Genomic DNA, 14,127 nt, shown 5'->3' with positions numbered 1-14,127 from the left:
AGCAATGAATCAAGAGTGAGTACCTCAGTTTATTTATTTATTTTGTTTTATTGTTATTTTCAAGCTTCTAATACAATAGATGGATCTGACCTGAGTTGACATGTTCAACAAGGGATGAATGGATCAAAGCCGTCAATCACCGGCGTGGTTTACAAAAGGCAAGAATGAACCACTCAGATTAAGAACACGAATCTGATACACATCAAGAAGATGAAATTGATACAGTACACATCCATGTGTCTTTGAGTTGTATTTGATACAAAACCCATGATTCATGCCAGCACAAGGAATCTAAACATGAATTTCATACACACACAATCCTTTATGAAAACCATATCAATAACACTATGAAACACATATTTGTAATTTCATATTCATCCATCCCTCTAATTCTAGAATGGGATGCCTACGATATTCTTTCAAGCAGTTCTTATTATCATACAGCTCTTTGATTTGCCATTGATCCAAAAAAAAAAAAAAAAAAACACATACACATTTTCATGCATGTTAATCACCTTCGGGGATGAGTCTTTGGTGTAGGACAACTAACCACTTGCTGTGAAAGATCAAACTGATATATTATAGCGAATCAATCACTTTTTCTCATATAGCTCAGGCCCCACATCTCATGAGTTAGTACTTCAGCCAAATCTCCTCGTGGGCCCCACGTCACATGGGTTCCACTTCACATGAGTCACTTACCTCACTTAGGCTGCCTACCCTGAGTTTGCCCCTATATTACACATGTCACTCCACTCAAGCCGGGTGTGAAAATATTACTACATTATTAACTTTCAAGTCCATGCAATGAATGGGTAGCTGCTTACTTGTTGGGCTTGGTTTGAGAGGGCTAAGATCCTATCTTATTTATTGGTTTAGATTTTTTATTCCATAGTAGAAACTAAGTCTTGTATGAACTTTCCTTCCTTACATTGACTTGTCTTATTGTGAAGTTTTCTTTTATTAGTAAGCTTTGAAATTTAATAATATAAGTTTTCCAAAAATTAAAGGCTAAACTAGGTGTACACACATGTGCGTGCATGTGTGGGGGCCACTACACGAGAGAGATGCTAATTATCCATAGTTTGAAAAGGTAGGACTTACGGCCCGTCGGCGTTGCTTCTAGCAACTGCAAAATTAATTCTCAAGAAACATTTCTATGAAATTATTTTGAATTGTTTTTATGTGAAAAAGTACATAAATGATAAACATGCCTAAAAAAAACAATTTCCACATGAAGGTTTGAATGGTGAGCATTGAATCCCTACCATTTCTTGTGGCATGGGCATGGCCCAGTTAAGTTTTAAATCTACCTAATTTTTATGGTGAAATGGATGGACACAATGGATGTCACACTATCAATGTAGTGGGCCCCACAATGATTGAAGTTGCGGTTTAGCTTCTTCAGAGATGAGATTTGTTGAGCCCATGCACAACTTATGTCAATGCCACATGATTGTTATCATGGCATATAGGTCCAAGATCCAATCCATCCATTTAAAAGGCACTACTATATTAATGCCCTAGCCCAACAATTAGGTGGATCCATTGGTCAGGTCGGTTAACTTTTGCAAAACAAATGTAGAGCTCTAAAACAATTAAGATAAAGTTTTCTAACACACCCACCTGTTTCTAATATTGGGGCCACCTTTTAAGCAGACCATATTCATTTTAAGGAACCATATCATATATATATATATATATATATATATATATATATATATATAGAGAGAGAGAGAGAGAGAGAGAGAGAGAGAGAGAGAGAGAGAGAGAGAGAGAGAGAGAGAGATGCTCACCTGTGCATCTGTGTACCTTTGCACATGTGTCATGTGCCCAAAATCTAACTGGTACATTTGATGCAACACCCTATGAAACTTTCATAGCTTAATTTTCAATATGATCCAAAACTCTAGTGGGTTATAGCAAAAAGAGATGTAAATTAAGAGACAGTTATTTTCTTTTATCATGGCCCACCAAAGTGTTGTATTTGATGTCTTAAATCAAGTCAGATAGTCCGTCGATGCCATTGACAGCCTGTTCGATGATATCGAATAATTCTTGATCCCATCGATATTTTATGGATTTTCTTCAGTTGGTCGCTGGATTAACTGGGCACTTTTTTCGATGTTATCGAGAATTTCTAGAAAATTATGTTTTGTCTCTGAACAGTTGAGGTGTTAGTTTGATATCATCTATGAGTGTTTGATAGCATCGACAGATTAGTTTCAATGTTATTGGTAGGTCTTCGATAGCATCGACAGATTAGTTTCAATGTTATTGGCAGGTCTTCGATAGCATCGACAGATTCTGCGAAAAATTGCGAATTTGAGGGATTTGCTTTTTATTTCGTTTGAGATTCTTTCCAAAGCTATATATATGGGTGTAAATGAGATTGAGAGATATTTTAAGAGTTTCTAAATAGTTTTAGGGTTTTAAAGGGGTGTAATAAGGGTGAGATTCGAGGTTGTTCAAATCGAGTAAGCTTTCTCTTTGTAATTTTTGCTTTCATAGTGATCATCTGTTGCTTCGTGCCATGGTTTTTTCCTGAAAGTGTTTTTCCATGTTAAAATCCCTGTGTTCTCTTTGTGTTTGATTGGTGTTATTGGATTACTATCCTACATTCATCTTTGTGTGCTTTCGCGATCCTCCAACAAGTGGTATCAAAGCTAACATTGAGGGGCAGGCTTGAATATGAAGGATTAGTCTCAATAGGAAACACTAAGTATGATATTGAGAAGTATTCAGGGAAAAATAATTTTGAGTTATGGAATGTTAACATGATTAACCTTTTAACTAATCAAGGTGAAGATAGGGCTCTTGAGGAGCGACCATCATCTATGAGTGACGAAGACTGGAATACTCTTGATAAAAACGCCTTATCCTTTATCCGATTGTGTCTCGCGGATGAGGTTCTCTACAACGTTCTAAGAGAAAAAACCGCAGCAAATTTGTTGGCAAAGTTAGAGGACTTTTATGTTAAAAAGTTCACTGAGAATCTCCTACACTTGAAGCTGCAGTTGTTCAACTTCAGGATGACAAAAGGTAGAGATGTGGAGGCCCACATCAATAATTTTAATAAATTGATTTGCAAGATGTTGGACATAGAGGAAGTGGTTAAAAATGAAGATCAGTCATGTATGTTGTTGAATTTTCTTCCAGCATCATATGAGTCATTCAGGGACTCATTATGTACCGATAATAACTCCCCGAGTGTGGATACAGTTATCTCATCGCTTCAAGGAAAGGCCATGAAAAAGATAAACAACGGCATAAGGACATTTTCTGATACACTATGTACGAGAAGCAGGAATACTGCTCGAGGTACATGATCTTCAAGACCTAGATCTAAATATAAGGGTAAAGGCAAAAGAAAATTAAAGTACTGTAACTGTGGGATGGCTGGTAGAGGTGGGTAGGATCCAACCCGACTCAACCGAACTGGTCGGATCCGATCCGACCCGAATCGAAAGCCAGGGTCGGGTTGAATCCGACTCTAAACCGAGTCGAGTTCAGGTCATGTAGCAACTCGATCCGATTCGATCCGAACCGGAATCGGATAGTATAGAGTCAGATTTTACTCTTTCTTTTTTTTACCCTTCTTCTACCTGAACCCTAACCCAACCCGTAGCCTGAGCCAACTTTCTCTCATTCCCTCCTTTCTCTTCTCCTCTCCCGATTTCCCTCATCTCCTTCTTTCTCTCCCAATTTCCCTCATCTCCTTCTTTCTCTCCTCCTTTCTCTCCCTCTTTATCTCCCGATTTCCCTCCTCTCCTTCTTTCTCTCCTCCTTTCTCTCGCTCTTTCTCTCGATTTTCCTCTTATTTCTTTCATAACACTAGAGTTTCCGGCTCTGCTTGACTCAACTCAATCCGAATCGACCTGACAGACTCAACTCGATCCATGTCATGCCCCAAATTTGAAAACCAGGCTCACAGAATTCCTGATCGCCGAATCCGATGCCGATAGCCTCCGTAGTACCCCATTTTTGGCTCCCACCACCCATACTCCAGGTTCCGATCCTGGGATCCCACTAGGAGAATTTTTCAACATACATTTATCTTGTAAGAAGCATAACCACAAGTTTACCCAAATCATAAAGGCAACATCATCATCACATATCTACTAATATAAACAGTTGAATACAGTACTGAAAGGGAGATACATATATCGAAAATCAAAGCTCCAGAAGACAGCTACACACTCTAAGCTCAACACTGTTGCAACCTAATGCCACCTGCACGCATTTATCATGCATAAGCTTATAGAAAGCTTAAAGGGTGGTGAACGTATGTGTGTAAGGTAAGTGCCAAGTATGCAATATCATAACAATGCAGAAGAATACTGGTAAGTCCATAAAGACCATCAGTCTTATCTAGGCTATGCGATAAAAAACATAATAAGCCAATTTCATATATGGAGGAAGTAATGTAGATCAGCTATACAATGCGGCAGCATAGTAAGCCAAATACCATATATTGAGGATACAATGCAATATGCAAATCCTGACGAGTCCACGAATACCGCCAACCTCATCTTGGCCATAAAAATGCAGAAGCATAGCAACCCAAAATGTCATATGTCGTGGATATAATGCAATATGTGGTGCAAATGAAATGACCAAGCTGGAGTGTGAAGTTGGGATGATAGTACATAGTATCGTAAGCTATGAGGTCTATCACAAGGGACTTCTATCCAAACTAGTCCCATACCTAAATTTGGATAGTCAAACTCAATGTAGTAAACTCCTGATCTTAGGTTGGTCACGCGCCCCAATTGAAATCCTAGCCATTGCAAAGGTACAAATAACAATTAGTTGCACACCACTAGCTCGAGTGGATAGTGAATGAATGAGTAAAATGATGAGTATACAACTTTTGCTCAATAAGTCCACATATCAGTACCATACATCTCTGTGATCATCACCGAGGTCTATTACACTCTATGCCAGCTTGTCGCCCTTAGGGCCCGTTTGGCCGGTCGGATTGGAAGGGATTGGATGGTATTGGAAGGGATTGGAAGTCAAATCCCGGGATTGGCCTGGCGTGCCAAACAGAGTCGGTGATCTGATCCCAATCCCATGTATCTCAAGACAATCCGCTGACAACACCATCATTACATTTAAATCCCATCAAATCCACCCTAATCCTTCAAATTTGCCTGGGACGTGTTCGGTTTGAGGGATTAGAAGGGATGAGAAGGTTTAATACCGGGATTGGCCGGGCGCGCCAAAGAGACTGGATATAGCAATCCAGGGATATATCAATCCCATGGATCTCCAGACAATACACTGACAACACCATAATTACCTAGAAATCCATGCCATCCACCCTAAAACCATTCAATCCCTTCCAATCCACCTGGCCAAACGGGCCCTTATACGAGCGCACAACTGCGTAATTAGAAGAGACTTTACTATCCACCTACCAATATCGGGCCCGACTCGTCGATAGCAGACCCATTTATGAGCTGGTCAGACTTAACCTAACATTGCCTACTTCTTCGGGCGGGTAAGGTCACACCCTCTTCCAACTGACCACGATACAATGGGAGGCGCGGCTTATTGGTATATGGCCCTCATGCGCTCATAAATATATCCACTTAGTCTCGACGTTGGGGCATCCTCTGGTACCAAGAGGGTTTAGGAACTTTCACCCAGGGACATCTATGACACCCCATGTAGAAAAAAATTTCAGTGTCTCATCTGGCCATCCACGACATGCCTATGGAGGCCACGACCCTGATATTATTAGGGTGTACGATGGTCATATCACAAAATGCGAGATACATGAGTCATACCATCCAGTCATGCATCAAACCTGCGCATACCACGCGCTCATGTAGGGCAACTCTGTCTCTCAGGGAGTCCCATAATAATTCACCCAATGGTATGTGCTATGATCAATCACTCCTTATAGCAAGCATACATATGATGCGCATGGGCATAAATCATGGAGCTATACTAAACATGTTATATGATAATGATGTACTCTTCTCATATCAAGGATGGGCCCAGACGGCGTGCTTATATCAAGAATGGGCCTAACAAGGCCTAAGAGAAGGTCACAATGTGGACATTTAACCATCGTTGCCCATAAATGTGGACATTTAAACAACATTGCTCCTAAGGAGTGGCCCACATAGAGCCTAACGTACAGTGGGGCCCATGACCTCACATAAGGCCTCACATACAACATAATGGGCCTCACACAAAGGTTTGATATACAACATAATGAGTCTCATTCAAGGGCCTAATATACATCACAATGGCCCTCACTTAAGGGCTATAAATACATCATAATGAGCCTCACCAAATGGGCCACATATACATCACAATGGGCCTCACCAAATGGGCCACATATACATCATACTGGGCCTCACATAAGGGCCCCATACACAACATAATGACCCTTATCACATGGGCCATTTATACATCACATTGGGCATGATATCTGGGCCTTAAATACATCATAATGGGCCTCATACCTGGGCCACAAATACATCATAATGGGCCTCGCCAAATGGGTATTGGGCCTCGCCAAATGGGCCACAAATATATCATAATGGGCTACAATTACATCACAATGGGCCTCGCCAAATGGGCCAGAAATATATCATGAGGTGGCCCATGCAGCACCGTACAGATGGATGGTGTGCATATATAGCACATATATCATGGTCAGCCCCATAGAACTTGCTAATGTTATCACAGCAGCTATAGCTACCGGGACCCACCGTCCAGGGCCTAGACGGTGCGGATCTAACGCATATATCATGGTGGGTATCCACAGATGGATGACATGGATTTAAAACACTTATATCACAGTGGGTCCCCACGTCCAGATGGACGGTGCACCCAAAACACATGTATCACGGTGGGGCCCACCATCATATGGGTGGTGTGGAGTAAAACCCATACCACAGTGGGGCTCATAGAACTGCTGACGTCAATCTAGCAGCTATATAGCTGGGCTGCTGGCTCCAGCGAATGGTTGGACGGTTTGGATATAAAATACATTCATCAGGGAGGGCCCTACCCATCACCGTCCAGGTGGACGGCTGGATAAAACACCCACATCATGTGGGGTCCACGCAAATGGATGGCTAGAATAAAACCCATACATCGTGGTGGAGTCCACATGTCCCACACGGATGGACGATTGAGATAAAACCCATACATTACAGCAGGTCCCACCGTCCAGGGGGTCTAGACGGTGTGGATTTTCATATAAATCAAGGTGGGTTTCCACACATGTGGTGGGTCCCACTGAAATTTAAATCTATCTCATTCTCTTTGTAATGCCGTAAAACGATCTCTATAATCGGCTGAAAGGTGTGGATTTAACACACGCCTCATGATCAGGCTACTATCCAGGCCCATGGACGGACGACCTGGATATAAAACACATATATCATGGTGGTCCCCACCGTCCAGACCACTGGACAGTGTGGATATAAAACATATGCATCACATGTGGGTTATACACGGATGAACGGTTTGGATATAAAACATACCTCATGATCAGGGCCCATAGGACTGCTGACGTGAATGTAACAACAGTTGCATGTTGCATGGGACCCACAGCAGATGGACGGTCTGGATTTCATGCACATGGCATGTGAGCCCCACTGCTGCTGACCAGCATGGGTAAAGCACATACTTCAAATGGCCCCTCCACCGTCCAAGGTCTAGACGGTGGAGATCTAAGGAACATACATCAGGTGGGTCCCATTCTAGGGTATGCTAAAGCTTCCTAAAGTGATTCTATTAAGGTGCTTTTAGGTCAAAGAGGAAGAGAGAGAGAGAGAGAGAGAGAGAGAGAGAGAGAGAGAGAGAGAGAGAGATGTGGTGGGGAGGGACTCCGCCACTATAAGCCCTCCCTATACATGATACAATGCATACATTAAATGGGTCCCACCACAAGTGGGCCCTCAATCATACAAATCCATGGTGGAAATTCTAGATCACCCACAGATTTCGCTCATTCTTGGCTCCTTGGAATGCTAAGCTCCTAAGCTCTCTCCTTGATGGAGGTTGATGACGTATGGATGACTAGGATGTGAGATTGGGTAGTAGGGAGTAGGCCACACTTGAAGTTCTTCTTAGAGCTTGGATGGTTGCTCTCCTTGGGTTGCTTAGGAAATGGATTGAGAAAGAGAGAGAGGTGATGAGATGAAAAGGGATGAGTGATGGGTGGTATGGGTTGTGTAAGAGAGTGACATGAGAGGCATGGGTTGTGTTGACTTTTGGGTGAGAGAGGGATGAGTGTTGTACTTGATTGATTGATGGGATTGATTTGATAGATTATAGAGATTCTCTTCTCGGGATTTGCAACGCACAGCGTTTTCTTGAAATAAATGTGGGCCCACAACTCCTGACCTGGGTATACATAGGCGCGCAAGATGTGGCGTTGGAACTGTGGTAATGGCGCGGTCGCAATGATACAAGTCTCAGGTCACGTCGACTTGGGTTGACAGGGTGCGACTCAGGGTCACATGGAAATGGAGATTATAGGTCGTTAGTTGTCGAAATTTGATGAGGCAGATCGCGGGATTCTTAGGAATAGTACGGACTAGGATATGAGCCTTACAATCTGACTCGGTTTCCCTGACCAAGTCGGACTCATTTCGGGTTAGGCAAGCAAGGAATCAGTTCGGATCGAGTCAGCCCTGCTGAACTCGGTCCCAAATCGGATCGAGTTCAGGTCAGGTACTTACAAAAACTAGATCGAGTCGAGTTGGACCTAATTCGGTCTGACTTGACTCAATGCCCACCTCTAATGATTGGACACATGAAGAAGGATTGTACAAATCCTAAACCGAAGATAGAAAACTCAGAAGCTTCTTCTAGGGAGGCCAATGTTGTGACATCTGATGAAGAGACAAGTGGAGGTGACGTTCCATTGTGTCTATGATCAGATACTTGCATGACGATCATAAAGACGAGTGGATCCTTGACACAGAGCTTCATATCATATGACTCCTCAACGGAGTTGATTCGCTAGTTACAAAGAGTGCGATGGTGGACAAGTCTTTATTGACAATGACAATACATGTAAAGTTGTAGCTATTGGTACAGTGAGCATCAAAATGTTTGATAGGATGGAGCATGCATTGACTGATGTCAAACACGTTCTTAATATGAAGAAGAGTTTGATTTCTCTGGTGCACTTGAGGCTATAGGGTGCAAGTACACCGGTCTTAATAGTGTCCTTAAAGTATCAGAAGGGGCACTCATGGTTATGAGAGCGCAAAGGCACGAAAACCTTTACAAGTTGATTGGAAGCACTTCAGTAGGTGGAGCGGTAGGAACTGTTGTGGTTTCTACGTCTGCACATATATGGCATGCTTGTCTGGGCTACATGAGTGAGCGGGGCATGAAGGCACTTTCTGATCGATGCTTGATTCCAGCTTTTAAGAATTCTGATTTAGATATATGCAAGCATTATATATATGGTAAACAATCTAGATTATTTTTTAAATCTGGAAAACACATATGTAAGGGAGTGCTTGATTATGTGTACTCTACGTATGGGGGGCCATCGCCTGAGGTTTCCGTTGGACGGTCGTCATGGTTTGTCTAATTCATTGACAACTACTCCTGTAAAGTTTGAGTTTACTTTATGAAAGATAAATATGAACTTTTTACCATATTCGGACAGTGGAAGGCAATGGTGGAAAATCAGTCAGGGCGAAAAATAAAGGTTTTGAAGACTGACAATGGGGAGAATTTACTTGCACTGAGTTTAATAAATATTACAAGGATGAAGGGATTATTACGCACAACACGGTGTGCCATGCGCCAAAACAAAACAGTGGGGCAGAGCGGATGAATCAGACTCTCTTGGAGATGGCTCGATGCATATTAAGTAATGCTGGTTTGGGCAAGAACCTATGGACTGAGGTTATTAGAACGACTTGCTATTTGGTGAACCGGTCTCCTTCTACGACAATCAAATGTAAAATCTCATAAGAAGTATGGAGTGGTCATAAGATAGACTACTTAGATTTACGCATATTTGGTTGTGAGGCTTACTCTCAAGTACCGTCAGTTGAGAGTGATAAGCTAGTTCATAGAGCTAAAAAATACATCTTTGTTGGCTATGTTGTTGGTGTGTAAGATTACATGTTATTCGGTAAGGTCACACGCAAGGTCATCACTAGCCGTGATGTCAGATTCGATGAAAGCTCCCTAATCAGTAAGAATGATCAAGAGGAGCAAGATGAACCAGAAAGGTTGATCGTAGACATCCAAATTGATACAAATGATGATCAGGTAGAGATAGATGCGCAGACGGAGGTACAAGAGCAGGTGAAGCAGCCACTTATGAGAAGAAACACATCACATGATCATAGGTTACCGGCAAGATACAGGGACAACTCTAATATCGCATATGCCCTTGTTACAGGTGATGGGGTCCGCTATTCAAGAGGCTCTTGATGAGCCTATGCAGAAAAGTTGAAAGCGGCTATAGAAGATGAGATGGACTCGTTGTACAAAAACCACACATGAGAGCTGGTGGAGCTTCCAGTGGGCCGAAAAGTGATCAGATGCAAGTGACTATTTAAAAGGAAACAAGATAGATACAAAGCGAGGTTGGTAGCGAAGGGATATGCTCAAAGAGAAGGAATCGACTTCAAAGAGGTATTCGCACTGGTAGTTAAGCAAGTATCTAGCAGATTCGTGTTGGCACTGATTGCCCAATACGATCTCGAGTTAGAACAGATGGATGTCAAGATTGCATTCCTTCAGGGGGAGTTGGAAGAGCAGATTTACATGAAGCAACTAGAGGGCTACGAAGTTAAAGGGGCAAAGAACAAGGTTTGTAGGTCAATGAGGTCGTTGTACGACTTGAAACAATTGCCTATGCAGTGATATAAAAAATTTGATTCTATCATGTTGAGTCAAAAATTTACTCGGAGTGAATACGATCACTGTGTTTATTACAAGATACTGAGTGATGGCAAATCCATCATTCTAGTATTGTATGTTGATGATATGTTGATCGCCAGTTAGGGACATTCGAGATGAAAGATCTGGGGGCTGCAAAGAAGGTTCTCGACATAGATATCCATAGAGAAAGAAAGACGAACAGACTTTGGTTATCACAGTTAGAATACCTTGAGGTGTTGATCAAGTATGAGATGGACCAGGCAAAGTCGGTGAGTGTTCCTCACGCGATTTACTTCAAGCTTTCTTCAAAATAATGTCTTAAAATAGATGAGGAAAAGTATGATATATCTCACGTGCCTTATTCGAATGTGGTTGACAGTTTAATGTATGTCATAGTCTGTACGAGAGAGGATATTTCATAGGTAGTCAGTGTAGTGAACAGATATTTGTCAATCCCCGGTAAGCAACATTGAGAAGCGGTGAAATGACTACTTCGATACATTCGAGGAACGAAAGATTACATCTTAACTTTTGGGAAGACAGAGGCAAAGTTGGTAGGGTATGTGGATTCAGACTATGCAGGCAGTGTGGATTCCAGAAAATCGACTTCGAGTTACTTGTTTGTACTAACGGGTGGAGCAATTAGTTGGATCGAAGCTTCAGTCCATGATGGCTCTTTTCCTGACCAAAGCAGAGTATATGGCAGTGGCGAAAGCATTTAAGAAAGGTATTTAGTTGAGAGGCATGATAAATCAGTTGCGACTTCAGCAGGAGGCTGTGCCAGTTAACTGTGATAGCGAGAGAGCTATCAATTTGGCTAAAAATTCTATTTATCACTTACGTACTAAATACATTGATGTTCGTCACCATTTTATCCGACAGGTGCTTGAAGAAGGAGGCATAATTCTTAAGAAAATTCACACCAGCGTGAATCCAAAGGACACGCTCATCAAGGTTGTTCCTAAAGAGAAGTTTAAGTTCTGTACAACATCTCTGGGCTTGGCGATGGCGTAAAAGGAAAACGGTGTGTGCACGAGAAGCGTTGACGGAGATATGATGTAAGGCAGAGATAAGAGAAGTGGACAAGAAGCTACACGTTTGATGATTGAAGACATGGTGGAGATTGTTGTATTTGATATCTTAAATCGAGTTAATACAGGGTCTGTTGATGCCATCGATAGTCTGTTCGATGTTATCTTCAATGGCATCAAACAGTTCTCCATCCCATCGATATTTTATGAATTTTCTTCAGTTGGTCGCTGGACTAACTGTGCACTTTTTTCCATGCCATTGAGAATTTCTGCAAAATCATATTTTGTCTCTGGACAGTTGAGGTGTTAGTTCGATGCCATCTACAAGTGTTCGATCGCATTGACAGATTAGTTTCGATGTTATCGGTAGGTCTTCGATAACATCGACAGATTCTGCGCAGATTTTTCGCAAAATTGTGAATTTACGGGATTTGTTTTCAATTTTGTTTCAGATTCTTTCTAATGCTATATATATGGGTGTAAACGGGATTAAGAGATATTCTAAGAGTTTCTAAATAGTTCTAGGGTTTTAAAGGGGTGTAACAAGGGTGAGATTCGAGGTTGTTCGAATCGGGTAAGCTTTTTCTTTATAATTTCTACTTTCATAGCAATCATCCATCGCTTTGTGTCGTGGTTTTTTCCCGAAAGGGTTTTTCCACGTTAAAATTCTTGTGTTCTCTTTGTGCTTACTTAGTGCTATTGGATTGCTATCCTAGATTCATCTCTATGTGCATCCACGATCCCCTGACACAAAATATCGAATCAAGATAAAAGTTGGGCCTTAGAGAGTTTCATGAGATGCTGCATCACATAAATCGCTCACATCACGTAATATATATATATATATATATATATATATATATATATATATATATATATATATATATATATATATATATATATATATATATATATGTGGGAAAAGGTTCTATATGGTCGAGCTCATGGGAACTCCCCATGAGGTCGAGTTGTGTGGGCCCCACCATGATGTATGTTGAACATCGACACCGTGAATTTGATGGGTCCCCTTTAAATTATGGGATATCCCAAAAACCAGCCGTATACGGAACTTCGATGGGCCATACCATCTAAAATCATGTGAAGACATGCTTAAAACATATAAAAGCACTTGGTGGGGCCCACCTGAAATTTGGATGCATCTGAAACTTGGTCTCACCCTTCATCCAAGTGGGACACACATAATGGATGGACTCGACTGGTGAACCACATCTCGGTGGGCTAATAAATGATTATGAATGTTTTAATGGAGGGTAACCCCTCTCAACTTTTATATGTGGTGTGGCCCACACAAGTCACGGATTGACTTGATTTTTAATCCCTAGGCCCAATATGGAATGGTGCATCTGACTGATGGGGTAGATGTTCAACATACATCGTGGTAGGGCCAACACAGCTCGACCTCATGGGGAGTTCCCATGAGCTCGACGGTATGGAACCTTTTCCCTATATATACACACATACATGTATATGTATACATACATATATATATATATATATATATATATATATATATATATACATATATATATATATATATATATATATATGTATACATGTATATTATAATAATAAAAATAAATAAATAATATCATATAATATATGAGTCCGTCCCATGAGGTCGAGCTGTGTGGGCCCCACCGTGATGCGTTTCAAACATCTACCCCATCAGTCAGATGCACCATTCCATCATGGGCCTAGGTCTCAAAAATCAAGTCAATCCGTGACTTGTGTGGGCCACACAACATATAGAAGTGGGGAGGGGCCGTGCACCATTAAAACATTCATAATAATTTTTTGGGCCCACCAAGATGTGGTTTGCAAATCCAACCCATCCATTATGTGTGTCCCACTTGGATGAGGGTTCAAACCAAGTTTCAGCAGCATTCAAAACTCAAATGGGCCCCACCAAGTGCTTTTATATGTTTTAACGGTGTCTTCACATGATTTTATATGGTATGGCCCACCTGAGTTCCGTATACGGCTGATTTTTGGGATATGCCATAATTTACAGGGGACCCATCAAATGCACGGTGTTGATGGTCGACACGCATCATGGTGGGGCCCACACAGCTCGACCTCACGGGAGCTTATTGTGGGGTCGAGCGCATAGTACCTTTATATATAGATCTTATCTCATATACGATACTCACGACATGTGTACAGTGTTTAACGGCTTAATAGACAG

This window comes from Magnolia sinica, chromosome 12 (assembly GCF_029962835.1).
Source record: "Magnolia sinica isolate HGM2019 chromosome 12, MsV1, whole genome shotgun sequence".
In the NCBI taxonomy this organism is placed as follows: domain Eukaryota; kingdom Viridiplantae; phylum Streptophyta; class Magnoliopsida; order Magnoliales; family Magnoliaceae; genus Magnolia; species Magnolia sinica.
This window is presented reverse-complemented; position numbering follows the sequence as displayed.